Raw genomic sequence first — 15,373 nt, forward strand, 5'->3', positions numbered from 1 at the left:
AGAACACTGTAAGTCACCCTCTTCTCCTACACACCCTTAACTCCATTGTCCTTAATGACACTGTTCTGTCCTGGTTCACTTCCTACCTATTGAACCAATCCTTTTTTGCTTCTGGCACATCCACTCCTCCACTCCCACTATCTATTGGGGTCCCATAAGGCTTTGCTGTTGGCCCTTTACTTTTTTCATTTAACACCTCTTATCTTGGGGCACTAATTAGCTCACCCGGCCTCTAATACCACCTGTACGCTGATGACACCCAAATTCGACCTGACCACTCTCCTTTTTTACTATGTTGTGTAAACAACTGTCTTTCTGCTATCTCAACATGGATGTCACAAAGCTACCTAAAGCTCAACATGTCCAAAACAGAGCTAATTGTTTTCCCTCCTGCCAGAGTCACCACCTGACCTCAAATCTCTCTCACTGTCAATAACACCACAATTTCCTCAGTCTCATGAGTCCGCTGCCTTGGTGTCACACTTGACTCTACCCTCTGCTTTATTCCTCACATCCAGATTCTCACCCAGTCTTGTCGATTCCACCTTAAAAACATTGCCAGATTATGCCCTTTGATTACTCAACATGCTTCCAAAACTCTTAACCATTCTCTCATCATCTTCTGACTTGACAATTGCAACCTCCTGCTATCTGGCATTTCTGACACCCATATAACCACACTTCAATCCATGCTAAATGCTGCTGCAAGACTGATCTTCCTCTCTCACCGCTCCACATCTGATGCAACACTTTGCAAATACCTACAATGTCTCCCTGTGTCCTCCAGAATCCAAATCAAAGTAATCACCCTTACCTAAAAACCCTCAACAACACTACCCCTGCATAAGGCATTACATAAATAAACAATTACATTTTTACAAACAAAGGTAAAAAAAACTAAAAAAAAAACCTAGACAGCTTAAACAACTGTCGAAATGAAAAAGCCAAACAGTGGACCAAATTGGTTGACCCCGATTTCACTATCATCCACCAACTTGCTTTGCCTCACACAGCATCGTGTCCACCTGCCATAATTGCAACCAAAGCCAGAGTAGTCAGTAATGGTATGCAATTCCTATCGAGATGTGGCACTATGCACCGCCCCTCCTCCTTCATAGGGGTATCCACCCCTGGGATGAAAGCACAATAGCCCTTCACTAAGCAGTGTGTGTGGGGGATAATAATAATGCATGAAAGTAAATTTCCACTGATGTAGTTCAGGTCCCAGAAAGGCCAGGTTGCCCCTAAGCAGCACTAGTACTACAAGCACATGGCCATGCTGGGACCTATAGTGTTCCAAAGAAACATGTACTGTATATACAACACAGATACCAGGCTAATACTCATTTGCATGTAAAAATTTAAGAAGTACACACACATTATTGTTCTTCCCTTGAAGGAACTGTCATCTGTAATGTTTTTCTTATTTTGAAAAAAATATGCACAATCAGCACCTAATAAATTTAATTATAATATTAACTTGAGCATCCATAGTTCTTACTAGACCAAGTCCTATTGTACTCTTATGTTGGCGACCTCTACACGTTACTTATGCATTGTTTTTGCACAAACATTTTTAAAGAGCTTTTTTTGTTTCCGGGGAGGGGCAGATGCTTGTGTATGTGGTAACTCATCCAACCCCCCTAACCCCTTCAAACAGATAGGCCTAATTAATGTTCCATTTCTCTATGTGTCAGACATTTTGGACCTATACTTTATTTTTGCAAGGTATGTTTGGTCTGTGTACCTATTTTCCTTGTAAAATCTGTAATCAATCTGTTGACAACAATTTGTCAACTATAAAAAAAAAAGGATTGTGAGAATAATGATTTTTAACATCTTTTATTTAACCCAAACAAATAAGAACATATAATAGGAAAAAAAATATACAAGATACATCACTGTTTCTTTTTTGTTGGAAGGGTGCTTGGTTTCTGGTCACCCATGACGTGGAAGGCTGGAGGGCAGGAGGGTAGCCAGGAAGCTAGACAGGAGGATAGCCAGGTAGGTAGCAATGTGGCTTTGGAGGGTGTGCCGAAGGTTGTTCCAGATGGTGTGTAGGAAGCTGGGCAGGAGTCAGAGAAGTGACAGGAGCCTGGGCAGGAGGGAGAGAAGTGACAGGATGCTGGGCAGGAGACAGAGAAGTGACAGGATGCTGGGAAAGAGGCAGAGAAGTCACAGGAGGCTGGGCAGGGGGCAGAGAAGTGACAGAATGCTGGGCAGGAGGCAGAGAAGTGACAGGAGGCTGGGCAGGAGGCAGAGAAGTGACAGGATGCTGGGCAGGAGGCATAGAAGTGGCATGAGGCTGGGCAGGAGGCAGAGCAGTGGCAGGAGGCTGGACAGGAGGCAGAGAAGTGGCAGGAGACTGGGCAGGAGGCAGAGAAGTAACAGGAGGCTGGGCAGGAAAGAGAGAAGTGACAGGATGCTGGGCAGGAGACAGAGAAGTGACAGGATGCTGGGAAGGAGGCAGAGAAGTCACAGGAGGCTGGGCAGGGGGCAGAGAAGTGACAGAATGCTGGGCAGGTGGCAGAGAAGTGACAGGAGGCTTGGCAGGAGGCAGAGAAGTGACAGGATGCTGGGCAGGAGGCATAGAAGTGGCATGAGGCTGGGCAGGAGGCAGAGAAGTGGCAGGAGACTGGGCAGGAGGCAGAGAAGTAACAGGAGTCTGGGTAGGAGGCAGAGAAGTGGCAGGAGGCTGGGCAATGAGGCAGAGAAGTATTGGGGTCCAATTCTTGGATTGGTGAGGACTGAGGGGCAGCACGGGAAAAGTGGGGACTATAGGGGGGGTGTAGTATGATGGGACTTAGGGTCTGGGGTGGCAAAATTAGGCTATCGGTTGGGAGTGTGCATTGGGGATAATGGTGAAGGAGTGTAAATTTGTGGTGAAAGTTGTGAAGAGTGATGCTGGTCTAAGAAGCGGCCGAACAAGTTGCACAGATTTGTGAGAGAGGAATTAATATTGTGAAGGTTATAATTCATATTTTGAAGGTTGGTGTCGAATTTGTGTTCAATATCGGGGTGAGGGTAGTGAAGATATCACGGGTATTGGATCAAATTGCATTATTGTTTTGTGCAGGTGGTCGGATAGGTGAGAGAATGCCTGCTGCCGAACGACCCGTGCTTCCTCCCTCTGAGTCTCCTCCACATCACAGGCAGCCGCCACCACTGTCTTTTGGTTGGCTTCATTATCCGCCTCCTCCACCTCCTCCTCTGCCGGATCTGTAAAATTAGGAAATAGACAGTGTGACTGGATCACTATTAAATAACTTTTGGTAAAAATTTATTTAAAACAAATAGCGCAGGGCACTTATTTATGTAATTGCACGTGCACTTATTTTTGATATTGTGTATATTGTGAGATAGCAAATCGTTATTTCTGAGACCAGGGGAAGAAATTTGTCTCTTGTTTAACCTTGCTATAGAATATTAAAACATCAAAACACACGTACATTTAAGCGCAAACTTTCAAACACATAGATGTTCAGTGTGAATATGGGCTCCTCCCACTTAATGATGAACTGAATCTTTTTCTGTGAGTGGGTATATCGAACCTATGATGAACTTGGAAACACAAAAACGGGGACAATAATAGTGCAATATGTACACAAATTAGTAGACAGTCCCAGAGATGAATCCTTGTGTCGAAACGCGTAGGTGTAAGCTGAATCGATTTCTTCTGCTGGATCCTTCCTTGATACAAATGGACATTTGTTGAAAAGTGCATGATTACAGCAGAATCTGGTACGAACACTACATTACCTTTTTATATTCATGTTTTTGATCTGTTTAGCATAACATGTCGGTTATGCAATAAACATGTTGATTTAAAGATAATGCACCAAAATTTTGTTTATTATTTTTTGCATTGTCCAATCAGTGGAGTTTACTTTGAGATGGAATTTTAAGGAGAAGTTCATGAATATATGTATATGAGATTCCGGATACCATCTGCTTTCCTGTAAGTATAACACCTTTGGGGGAGATTGAGACATTAACAACACAGAATTTTGGCTGGTGTTATTTCTATTTTCTACACATAGTGGAGGAACAGAAAGGATTCATCTCTGGGACTTCTTTGGGACTATCTATCTACTAATTTGTGTACATATTGCACTATTATTGTCCCTGTTTTTGTGTGTCCAAGTTCATCATAGGTTCAATAGGTTCACAGACAAAGATTCAGTTCACCATTAAGTGGGAGGAGCCCATATTCACACTGAACATTTATGTGTTTGAAAGTTTGCGCTTAAACGTACGTGTGTTTTGATGTTTTATTATTGTACTTTTGGAGGAAGGTGAACTCTCCATCACACGTAATAGGCTGCATTCCTAGTGGAGCGCCACATCATTCCACATTGTGTATAACAACTTGCTATAGGATATGCCTATTTCTGATGTATATATCTGATACAATGAGCCTTTGTTTACAAAGCCTCTTGTGTATTGTGTTGTGGGAAACTAGCTTGTTTTTGGGTTTTGTTGTTCTGTGTGAATATGTATTCCGAGCAGTCTGATGAAAGGCAACATGTTAATTAGATCTTTTGATGTGTTAAGGTCCAACATTGAAGGCAGTAACTATTAATTAAGACTGGCTCCTGGATTCTCTGCATCTGAAAACCAGGTGTAGGACATCACAGCGTTTCTAGAATTTCATAGATAAGGGTAAATTTTGTTAGCCTTGAAATGTAAATCTATGTTTTGATAAGCAGGGTACTTCCTGATTCTAAAAATAGACTATTTCTGAACTGTATAAAAGATGAGCTGTATGAGCATGTAAGTGTTCTTCTGATTTCAACATCTGACTTGATCACTGATACCTCAACCCAGTGTGAGCAAATAAACATCTTGCTTCAAAGGCCTGCTTGGAAACATCTTCAATATTGCTGTATTCCTGTGATCTGCAGAGTAGACCCTGAAATCTAATCCGTTCTCCGGCTGTCTCTGAGGTTTGGACCCAAGCGTTTTCAGTACCACGGCTCTGCCGGCTACCCAGCAGCCCTGGTCAATGTGATAGGCCAGGGGGGATCCATTCACAGCAACCCGGATCCATAGTAAGAGGTCCGGAGTACCAGCCCAGGTACACCAGCAACGAGATACGCTAGCAGCGTCATTTACCCAGAAGAAACCCGGTACTGGATGCCGGTAAGAAGTCCAGTGGTGGCAGCTCCTGTAAGTCCCTCCTACTGCGGCAAGAGGGCGCATTTGGGATAATGAAAGGGAACGGTGGCAAAGTAAGCCCAGCCGGTTCCCAGCAACAACAGACAGGGTGGCATAGGCAGGCAATACTGTCACAGAAATATGACCTACATGTATCCTATGGGAAATAATGCCAATTATTACCCATCCATGTAGATGACTAGTGATGTTGTAAATTGACCTCCATTGTTAAAAACAATAAAAATATTTAAACTGTATAAACCAACATATATGAGTAGTGAATTATCAAATAGACATCGTTAGGATTTGGTTAGGATTTATGAAGAATATAAACAAAAATGCTATACACTGTGGACTGAATGTACAGTAGGATGTTATAGGTGAAGTTATTTGTAATGTATATTTGAAAGGTATCAATAAGCCACATACTGTTAGAGGTGCCAAATTTAACATGACAAACATACAAATATCAGATACAATTATTATATAGTTACCATGTACCTAGTGTACTTAGAGGTCGTAATAGGGGTGGGTTGCAGCCTATATCAATACGACCCACCCCTTGCACACCCTCAACATCAAGACAGGCCAATGCTGTGTTCTCCAGGGGATTGAGGTCTAGAGGAGCGGGGGTCCGCATCCAGTCCAGCGAGCAGGGACCATCTGGTCCCTCACTTTTTTTTAAGTCTTTGCTTAAAGTCATACCAGCTGTGAAAAATCAGGAAATCTATTAATGTTTTTACCATCTTAAAATGTATAATTTTGCTAGAAAACTGTCCAACTTTTATATATATATATATATACACACACACACACACACACACAATCCAAAATATATTATGTGCCTTGCCCTTGTTGAATAATTGTAAGAAACAAACAAGCACATTGTTAACAAAAGACTTTCACACAAGAAAAAAAAATGACACATTTAAAAAAATTGCTATCAAGCATTAAAATATAAATATATATACATCTAATGTGTAATGTTAACAGTAACCTGACCTGTACTATTATGTTTGCGGGGAAAAAAATATTAATTAGTTTTGGAAAAATATAAATGTTACCGTTTTTTAACCTCACTTGACATGGAGCCACGGCATTGACCTGTCCTGTTCAGGGCCGGATTTACCGCTAGGCAGCCTAGGCACCTGCCTAAGGCCTAGCGGCTCTCGTGGGGCACAGCTGGGGGGGACAGGAGCAATTTTAAAAAAAATAAATATCAATTCGACCCCTCGCGGCCCCCCCCCCCCGCGACTCGTGCGGGGGGGGGGGGCGCGAGTCGGGGGAGGGGGGGTTGGGTGCCGCGAATCGGGTCCCGGCAGCCTCTTCTCCTCTCAGTGTCTCAGTGATAGAGAGAGGAGGAGAGGCTGCCGGGACCCGACGAGCGATCACGTGACTCTTTTGGTGATGGTGAAGGGCACAGAGGTGGTGATGGTGAAGGGCACAGAGGTGGTGATGGTGAAGGGGCACAGAGATGGTGATTGGCACAGAAGTGATGATGGTGATTGGCACAGAAGTGGTGATGGTGAAGGGCACAGAGGTGGTGATGGGCACAGAGGTGGTGATGGTGATTGGCACAGAGGTGGTGATTGTGATGGGCACAGAGGTGATGGTGAAAGGGCACATGTGATATTGTGAAGGGGCAAAAGTGACAATGAAGGGGCACAGTGTGATGATAGAGGGACAAAAGTGACAAGAGCACATACTTGGATTTATGCGTATTATTTTTACAAACAACTTAAGTAAGTATTTCTGCCCTGACTTCAATATTTATTAAGTTGTTTTGACCCAACGGCGGCACATACTTTCATATCTACTTAACTATAGGGGTATATGGTAGGCATGCGGCGGCACATGCTTTCACTTCTACGTAACTATAGGGGTATATGGTAGGCTGCAAAAATATAGTGCTATGGATTGTTTCAGGGAGGGGGCCCAAAAACAGTATCCTGCCTAGGGCCCTATGAGGTCTAAATCCGGCTCTGGTCCTGTTATATCATCCCATATGCAGGTTTTGGAGGAGGCGGAGAGCTGGCGGTTGGGGAAGTGGAGTTTTTCCATCACAAGCTCCACTATAATTTGAACCTCCTGGTGGGTAAAGTTGAGATGATGTCTATTGCCGGTTGTTGGGACGGAGGCCTGACTGGGGCCGGCATCCTCACCTGACATTTTTACACTATACTGAAGAGAGGCAAAAAGACAGGCCATAAGTAAGCTGCATTACATGGTCTTTAAGGGACAGACCGAGGCCTAAGTACTCACCCAAATACAATATAACAATCTTTCAAATTAATAACTTAGTAAATTCAAAATAAACAGTCTTCTTGAGACGTTTCCTAAGGGAGGATTAAATTGAAAAAAAGTGTTTGTTGTATATGAAAGGCCCCCTCCAACAAATATATTTGCATGATTCTGCCAAACAATGCACTCCTCTGGCTACTACTGTGTTTTGTAGTACATGCACATTAGCATAGAGTTGCAAGTAAGGTTACACTGCACACCTGCAGAGGCAGACAAACTATACCCCTAGAAAGTATATCTAAAGCCAAAGTGGCTTCTCTAAACTAATTGCATTACATAGTCTCAAACAGCTCTGGAACACATAGTGAGACATAGGAAATTGTACTCACCCCAATTATGTAATGCCAAATAAAATGGTGTTTTGTTTTTAATGTCGAAGCAAAACGGTGCACAATTCAGAAATAGCCGGACCGAATGAACGGCAGAGCAGTCTTTAAATACAGATGCAATCAATTGCGAATAACGGTGTACAATTCTCATAGAGCTGTCCCCACCCCCCATTTGCTAGGATACGATAATAAATGAAGAGCAGACGTTTTCAATATCAAAGAGATACGCAAGTGACGTGAGTCGAAGAGCAAAATCTTGGGAAACATAGGCTTTTCCAAATGAGAGCTGCCACATTGGCAAGAAGAGAGCTCTGTGTTCTTGCTTCGGCAATGGATAATTTATACCGACCTGCAGTCCGATACATTTCGAACAAAGACAAGCTACGTGCTTATCGAGCCGTACGCCGGCATATATGGCTCCAATTCCACCGCTGCCGCACCATTGTACAGCTGCAGCGGCACTGGAGTGATCTATGATGGCTGCAGCCCAGACTATTGGAGAAGTTGAGAGAGGATATACGAAGAAGTGAGTTCTCTAGTAATCAAATATTTTTTCATATAGATAGTCAGATAGAAGTGTATAATTGTTAGTTTTTTTTTTTTTAATGCTCAATGTAGTGCTAAGCTTAATTTAACATATTACAAGGCCTTTACCAAATACCTCCTGTAATATGTCTTCCTCACCTCTCAATGATTCTGACATTATTTGTCATTAATTAATTAATTAGACTGTAATAATGATATTTCCAAAACCCTATGTCACATAAGCCAAATTCATCCATTGTCCAAGGCCATCTGTAAGTTGTGTGTGTGTGTGTGTATGTGTGTGTGTGTGTGTGTGTGTGTGTGTGTGTGTGTATATGTATTAATTGTTTGATTTTTCAAGACACTCAATTTTCTCTGTCTGTAAATGCGTATTTCACTATTTCACATTATATTATCTGGCTATATGTACATAAATGTGAAACGGAGAATATATTTTACTAAACTTATGTGTCATATATTTTCAAACAGACTGTCTGACCCGGCAACGTCGCAGACGGGAGGAAGGTATGGCCTGGGAGGAGGAGGTACAGGCCAGGGAGGAGGAGGTACAGGCCAGGGAGGAGAAGGAGGAAAGACAGGCCAGAGAGGAAGAGGAGAAGGAGGAGGGGGAACCAAGACAGGCCAGGGAGGAGGAGGCCAGAGAAGAGGAGGAAGAGGCCAGGGAGGAGGAGGAAAGATCAGCCAGAGAGGAGGAGGGGGAGTGAAAACAAGCCAGAGAGAAGGAGGCGAGGGAAGAGGAGGAAGAGGACAGGGAGGAGGAGGAGCACAAGGTGGAGGCGCTGTTAGAATGCACAACATTTTATTGTAGTAATCAGAAAGCATTGATTTCCTAGACCTAGTGATTCAGTCCACAGGTTTCAGACAAGATTGGCCTAATAAGTGTTTGGTGGAAAACAACTCTTCACCCTCTTCCCGGCCACCATATAATTTGCATCAGGCAACACAAGATTTTAGTCCTCTGGCTACTACTATGTTTAGCATCCCTTTAACCTTTGCTGACAGTTTCAAATTATGTAACACTTCACACCTCTGCTGATCCCGGCAAAGTACAAGGTACATCCAGAGAAGTAATTTATGTATTAAAAATTACCTAAGCATGCTAATTTTTTTTTTTTTTTTTGAAAGCTCAAGAAGACAACACAACTGTCGTGGTAAACCCACCATCGGTGGATGACACTGAAAAATATTAAAAAATATCAACTAAAAATTGAAAAATACCAAAAATTCATTAAAAAAATATTGTCCTTTATGATCAGTTTTATGGTTGTTCCTAATCTTTTTCTTTCTGTTTTTTGTTTTGTAGATTTTGATTATATTTAATTTAGAAATAAAAAAAACTTTGTTGTGTATGTCTTTTGTAATGTAATTAGAAAACATGTATTCATTGGATTTTTGCAAATAATGAATGGACATTTACAACATACATTAATCTTTATTTTACATTTGTCCCTTCTTACTAGATCATCATTTCATCATTTATTTAGGTATATAACACCAGCAATTTTGCAGCGCTTTACAGAGAATACAGTCTCTCCCCAACAGAACTTAGTCTAAATTTCCTAACACACACATACACACAAACTATGGTCAAGTTGATAGCAGCTAATTAACCTACTAGTATGTTTTTGGATTGCTGGAGGAAACCTGAGTTCATTAAAGAAATATTTTTTTTTTAAAAAAAAGGCAATTTACACCATGGCAAAACAATGTTGCATTGGTGGAGGAGGAGGAGGTAAATTTAAAATCTGGGGATAAATTTATAATTGGGGTAGGGCATGTCGTAGATCAACTTTAAATGTCATTGTAAGAATAAAGGTATCAAGTATCTGTGTGATACCTGAAAAAACAGCCAGGATTTCCATATGTGCAAAATACTAAACTAAATTGCACCCCTTGCGTTGCAACATGGTTTGAGCAAGGTTCAAACTTCCTCATTTTTTAGCTTTAGTTCCCTTAATGAATCAGGTCCACAAACTCCACACATAAGGCCATAGTTGGGAATCAAATTCATGACCCCAGTGCTGTAAGGCAAAAGTGCTAGCCACTAAGCCACCATGCTGCCCCAGTGTTGTCTGTTTTGAGTTATTTGAACACTGGGTACATAACATACAAGCGATAGATGAGAAAAACAAGGTTTGCAGACACTAGTTGCATTTACCTAAAAGGAGCATGTCCACTCAAAATCAACCCACCTCCGCCCCCAAGTCTTAGGGCATTCATAGTAATAGCATCATGCACATAATGTGCCCTGTGGGACTGATTCAAGAAAGTCAAACATTTTAATAAAGAAAATAATGCACCTTAGCCAAACAATGTAAGATTGGAGGGGGAGGTAAATGTAAAATGTGAGGACAGATTTATAATTGGGATAATAATAAAGAAAAAAATGCACCTTGGCCAAACAATGTAACATTGGAGGGGGAGGTAAATGTAAAATGTGAGGACAGATTTATAATTGGGATAGAGCATGTGCTAGATCAACTTTTAATGTCAGTGTAAAAATAAAGCTATCAAGTGTTTTTATGTGACATGAAAAAACAGCCAGCATTTTCCTTATGTGCAAAATAATAAAATAATTTGTACCCCTTGCATATTACAAACATGGTTTGGCCAAAGTTCATGTTTTTTTTTCCTTTCCTTCATGAATCTGGTCCTCAAACTCAATACAGATAAGGCCATGGTCGGGAATCGAACTCATGACCCCAGGGCTGTGAGACAAAAGTGCTAACCACTAAGGCAACATGCTGATATCTACCATACATTTTAACTCATAAGGAAGTTTGTGATGAGGTTATCAGGTATCCACAAACTTGAACATTCTTCCCTATGACTGTAAGGAATGAGGTAATCCTCTTTCCACAAACATTCCTTAGGAAGATGTGACCCCACCCTCCCCAGGGATACCCACCCCTGTGATGAAAGCACTAAAGCCCTTCCCTGAATGGTGTGTGTGGGCGAATAATATTACTGATAATACTTGAAAGTAATTTGTCCCTGGTGCACTACGGGTCCCAGGATGGCCAGGCTGCCATTAACTAATGAAGTAGGAGTATTACTAAAAGCACAAGCATAGTCCATGGCTGCAAAGCCATGCTGGGCTGTCTTTCCTCCTTCTCCTCCCTGTACTATCCCAACACATTTAAATTCAACACAGACACAAGTTTAAAGATCATTTTAGTGTGATCCAAATAGAACCAAAACCCCAAACCCAGGTAGATGATGAAAAATCATATGGTCTGCAAATTAAACTCTTTTTAAATATATTATTAAAATAAAAAAATGGATATTAATAAACAGAAAAGAAAAATTTTATGCACTGGATTTTAGTTCCATTAATTGTGTTATGATGAAATAATAATAATAAAAATAATATTAAAAATAATATATACAGACAGTTCATTGAGTACTTTCAAGTTCGTGCTTTGTGTTGACCTCACTGTTTAATATCCAAAGTTGTCCACAGCTCCATGTTGCATAGTTTTTTTGCGTTGCGTAAGCGATCTTGATGCATTGCTTGTTTAATCAGTTAGTTTCTTTCATGCCTTTATTTGCGTAAAATACCATACTCAAGTTGCGCACAGTATACGTCCGCTAATGAATCAGGCCCTATAAGCTCAAAATCGTCAGATACGCTCTTTAATGAATCAGACCCATAATGTTCTACAAAAAGGGAGGCTACCATAGGTGAAATACCTGTGAAGCGGTTCTAAGGGTCTAATTATCCGAAAGGAGTTTTTCATTAACATTTATTAGTAAAGTACGTTGTGAAAGTAAATAAAAAATTATCTGTTACTTGGTCAATCAAACTAAAGTAATACACATTAAATTAACCTGCAACGAGGTGGAACCAAAACAGAGACCTTGAAACATGAAATAAGTACAGATTGTTTGCATAACTGAGACCAGGGGGTATATTTACTAAACTATGGGTTTAAAAAAGTGGAGATGTTGCCCATAGCAACCAATCAGATTCCAGTTAGCATTTATTTAGTACATTTTACAAAATGACAGCTAGAATCTGATTGGTTGCTATAGGTAACATCTCCACTTTTTCAAATCCACAGTTTAGTAAATACACCCCCAGATGTACTAAAATATGTTGCAGGGGAAAAGTTTTTCCAATTACAATTAAATTTACAAAATTAACATGAAATAAATTGATGCATTATAGTTGCAATTTTTTTACAACATATTTACACATTTAGTGTTATGTGAGGGTAAAAAGACCATTATAATGAGAAGACATAACTTTCATATTATTCCCTCTGTGCTTAATAAAATCAGCTGTTTTTTAAATATACATAACTACACTTTTGTATGGACTTTTTCGCTGTGTTATCATTGGTTCTCAAAATCCAATGTCCAAATAGAAAGCAAAAAGTACTTACATAGACATCAAAGGCTAGTATTATAAACATACTTTACTGATGTGCTTGGTACTGAGACTATGCTCACTGAACGCCATTTGAATCTTAGAAATGACTATTTGACTATCAGCGAATAGAGCCTCACAGGGGAATACAATCTTATTTCAATTATTTTTAAGCTATTCAAAGTAAATGTGGTGTGTGAATAACGAGTTCTATAGAAGCTTACACCACTTTCACTAAGACCTTTAGCGAATGATGAAATACTTGCACTGACCTATTACTGAAATAAGGATACACTATATGTGAAACTCTATCTTTGACTGCCAAAAGGGGGGAGGGGTTGTTAACAGGTAAACATCATACACAGTTTGTATTGCCTGTTAAAGGTCACATGCACTTTTTTCTGGAAAGGCAGGGCTAGTTAATCATCTGCCTGAACCAGCAATTAACAAAACAAGCTAACCCACATTAACATCAGCACTCCAGTCCATTAATATTAATCTATGAGGTTAGCTTAGCAACCTTTAAAATCTATTATGTTAATAATAATACATCATCAATTATCACAATGGAAGTTTTGAAAACAAATCATTAAACGACAATTACATATTTGAATATTCATGTTTTTTTCTGCATCTTATTTACCCTAACATCTGCAGTTTATTTTTTATAAACATTTATTGAATATTCTTTTCATGGATAGATGTTGCTATGCCTGGTTTATTTTGTGTGACTCATTAAAGCCCTGTTTGCCTCTTAAGCTAAAGGCTAAAGGTCCCATATAACCAAACAATATAAATCTGTCCTGTGGCATTTTGTTAGTCACCTTTTGCCTGACTAATAATAAGACAATTGACTATACATCCTGTGTAGACCTTCAATACTTTAAAATATTTAATCACATGACAAATAGATAGATTCTTGCAAGACAATAACTAATTAAACATTTTAGTCTTATTTTTGCACTTACACCAGTACACATCTAATATATCATCAATTCTAGTCATTAAATGAACCAACCTCATCCTGCCAGGTAAATTTATTTCTTAGAAGAACAGAAGACTGAACCTCATAAGCGAATATGTTTTCCGAGAACAAAGTAGGATAGCAAATTACCTGTTGATCCATACTTACATAGTAAATAGAACTATATGTATCACGATCTTTTTCCTGACAGCCAAGAAATTGTATCAGTTGTGTTATCTGTAAGCAGAGTTCAGAAAAGACAGGTAGTACATCTGCCGCTTGACACTTGATGGATGAAAGATGTTGCTCACTGTGACAGCACACACTAACACACTCCAGATCAGCTTTGTTCACAGAGTTTAAGCTATATAGCTTTGCTGACGTAGTCAGATATTCTTTCTCTTCTTACAGAAAAAAAAATGTTGGTGTGAGAGTTGTCTGTCAATCCAAGGCTGCAAATAGTGTAATGAACGTCCAATCCTGTGCTCGTGATGTGCATAAAGCTGCCGGCATCAGAGGTCTGTGATCAGCTTTCACAGTAAATGCAAGCAAATAGAGTGACTTGTCAACTGAGCTGTCCAGAGCTATGGTGCTGATTGCATTAGTCCTTACCCTTAACCCTGTCCACTTCAAAATAACTGCAATTAACTTTAATTAGCTCTTATTCTTTAAAACTGGTAAAAAGTACACAAATATATGATTATATCTGTTTTTCTAATAAGCTGTGTGATTCAGAATTTATGAAGAATATCTGCCATAGCTAAATCCATTGTGAAGAACTGGGTTTTTCCTCCATGGCAAACTAATTATCACATATATGCAGTGCTTCATTTGTGCCCTGAATACTTGTTTTAACATTTAGTCTACCAAAGGAAGTTTTATATTTTTGATTGTCCTTTTTATAGGCTGAGTTTCTTAATTTTTTATTCCCTTTAGAGGAACCAAAAATTGCATTTTACCTTTTGTCTGTATCACTAAAGCATGCGTAATATGCAGTGACACAAGCTTCTATGTCCACCATATTATAACAGCTCTATTTATAGTGATCTTACAACAGTGAACCAATTCAATTATGTCCTATTCTGTCATTAAAAGCTGTGTTCCTGTGCAGTTGATGCAGATCGTAGTCTGCCACTTGGATTGTTAAAATGGTATAGACTTACATCCTTTATTTTGGTGAAATTGTGGAAATGAAATAAAAGATCTGAAGATTTTTTAAACATTTTTCACTAATTTATAGTCCATGGTCATCTACATATCACATGAAACAGACCGTGAGCAAGCACTACCATAACAGGACAAAAGTAGCAATTGGTTTATAGATGAATGCAGGGTGGGGCACTATGTTAGCCTAGAAAACAAGTCCAGGGGGTTAAATTTATCAAGCTGCGGGTTTGAAAAAGTGGACATGTTGCTTGTAGCAACCAATCAGATTCTAGCTGTCATTTTGTAGAATGCACTAAATAAATGGTAACTACAATCTGATTGGTTGCTATAGGCAACATCTCCACTTTTCAAACCCGCAGCTTGATAAATTTACCCCCAAGAAACATTTTGCAGTAGTAAAACATTAATTTGTGTCCCAAAGGCTTGCAGTATTTATAGAGTTATTTAGCTATCAAAGGTATAAACTGATTGCATTAGTCCTTTCCATTAAACATGTCTACTTCAAAAAAACTGCAATTAACTTTAATTATTTTTTAT

At 39.8% G+C, this 15,373-nt stretch overlaps 1 protein-coding gene across 2 annotated transcripts in view; it reads right to left on the reverse strand.

Annotated features, from left to right (window-relative positions):
• Nucleotides 1–14,228, reverse strand: part of LOC142109312 (prolactin-releasing peptide receptor-like) — a 94,815-nt gene extending 80,587 nt beyond the window's left edge. Inside the window, exons 1-2 of one of the 2 annotated variants that reach the window (XR_012680331.1) lie at nt 13,838–14,228; nt 1,859–3,219 (exon numbers count right to left, since the gene is read on the reverse strand). The gene's annotated coding sequence lies outside the window, so the exon portion shown is untranslated. Of the gene's footprint in view, nt 1–1,858; nt 3,220–13,837 lie in introns of those variants that run through there. The other variant, XM_075193457.1, reaches the window with a different exon arrangement.
• Between the last annotated feature and the right edge of the window lie 1,145 nt (nt 14,229–15,373).

The sequence above is a fragment of the Mixophyes fleayi genome, chromosome 12 (genome assembly GCF_038048845.1).
Source record: "Mixophyes fleayi isolate aMixFle1 chromosome 12, aMixFle1.hap1, whole genome shotgun sequence".
Classification (NCBI taxonomy): Eukaryota; Metazoa; Chordata; class Amphibia; order Anura; family Limnodynastidae; genus Mixophyes; species Mixophyes fleayi.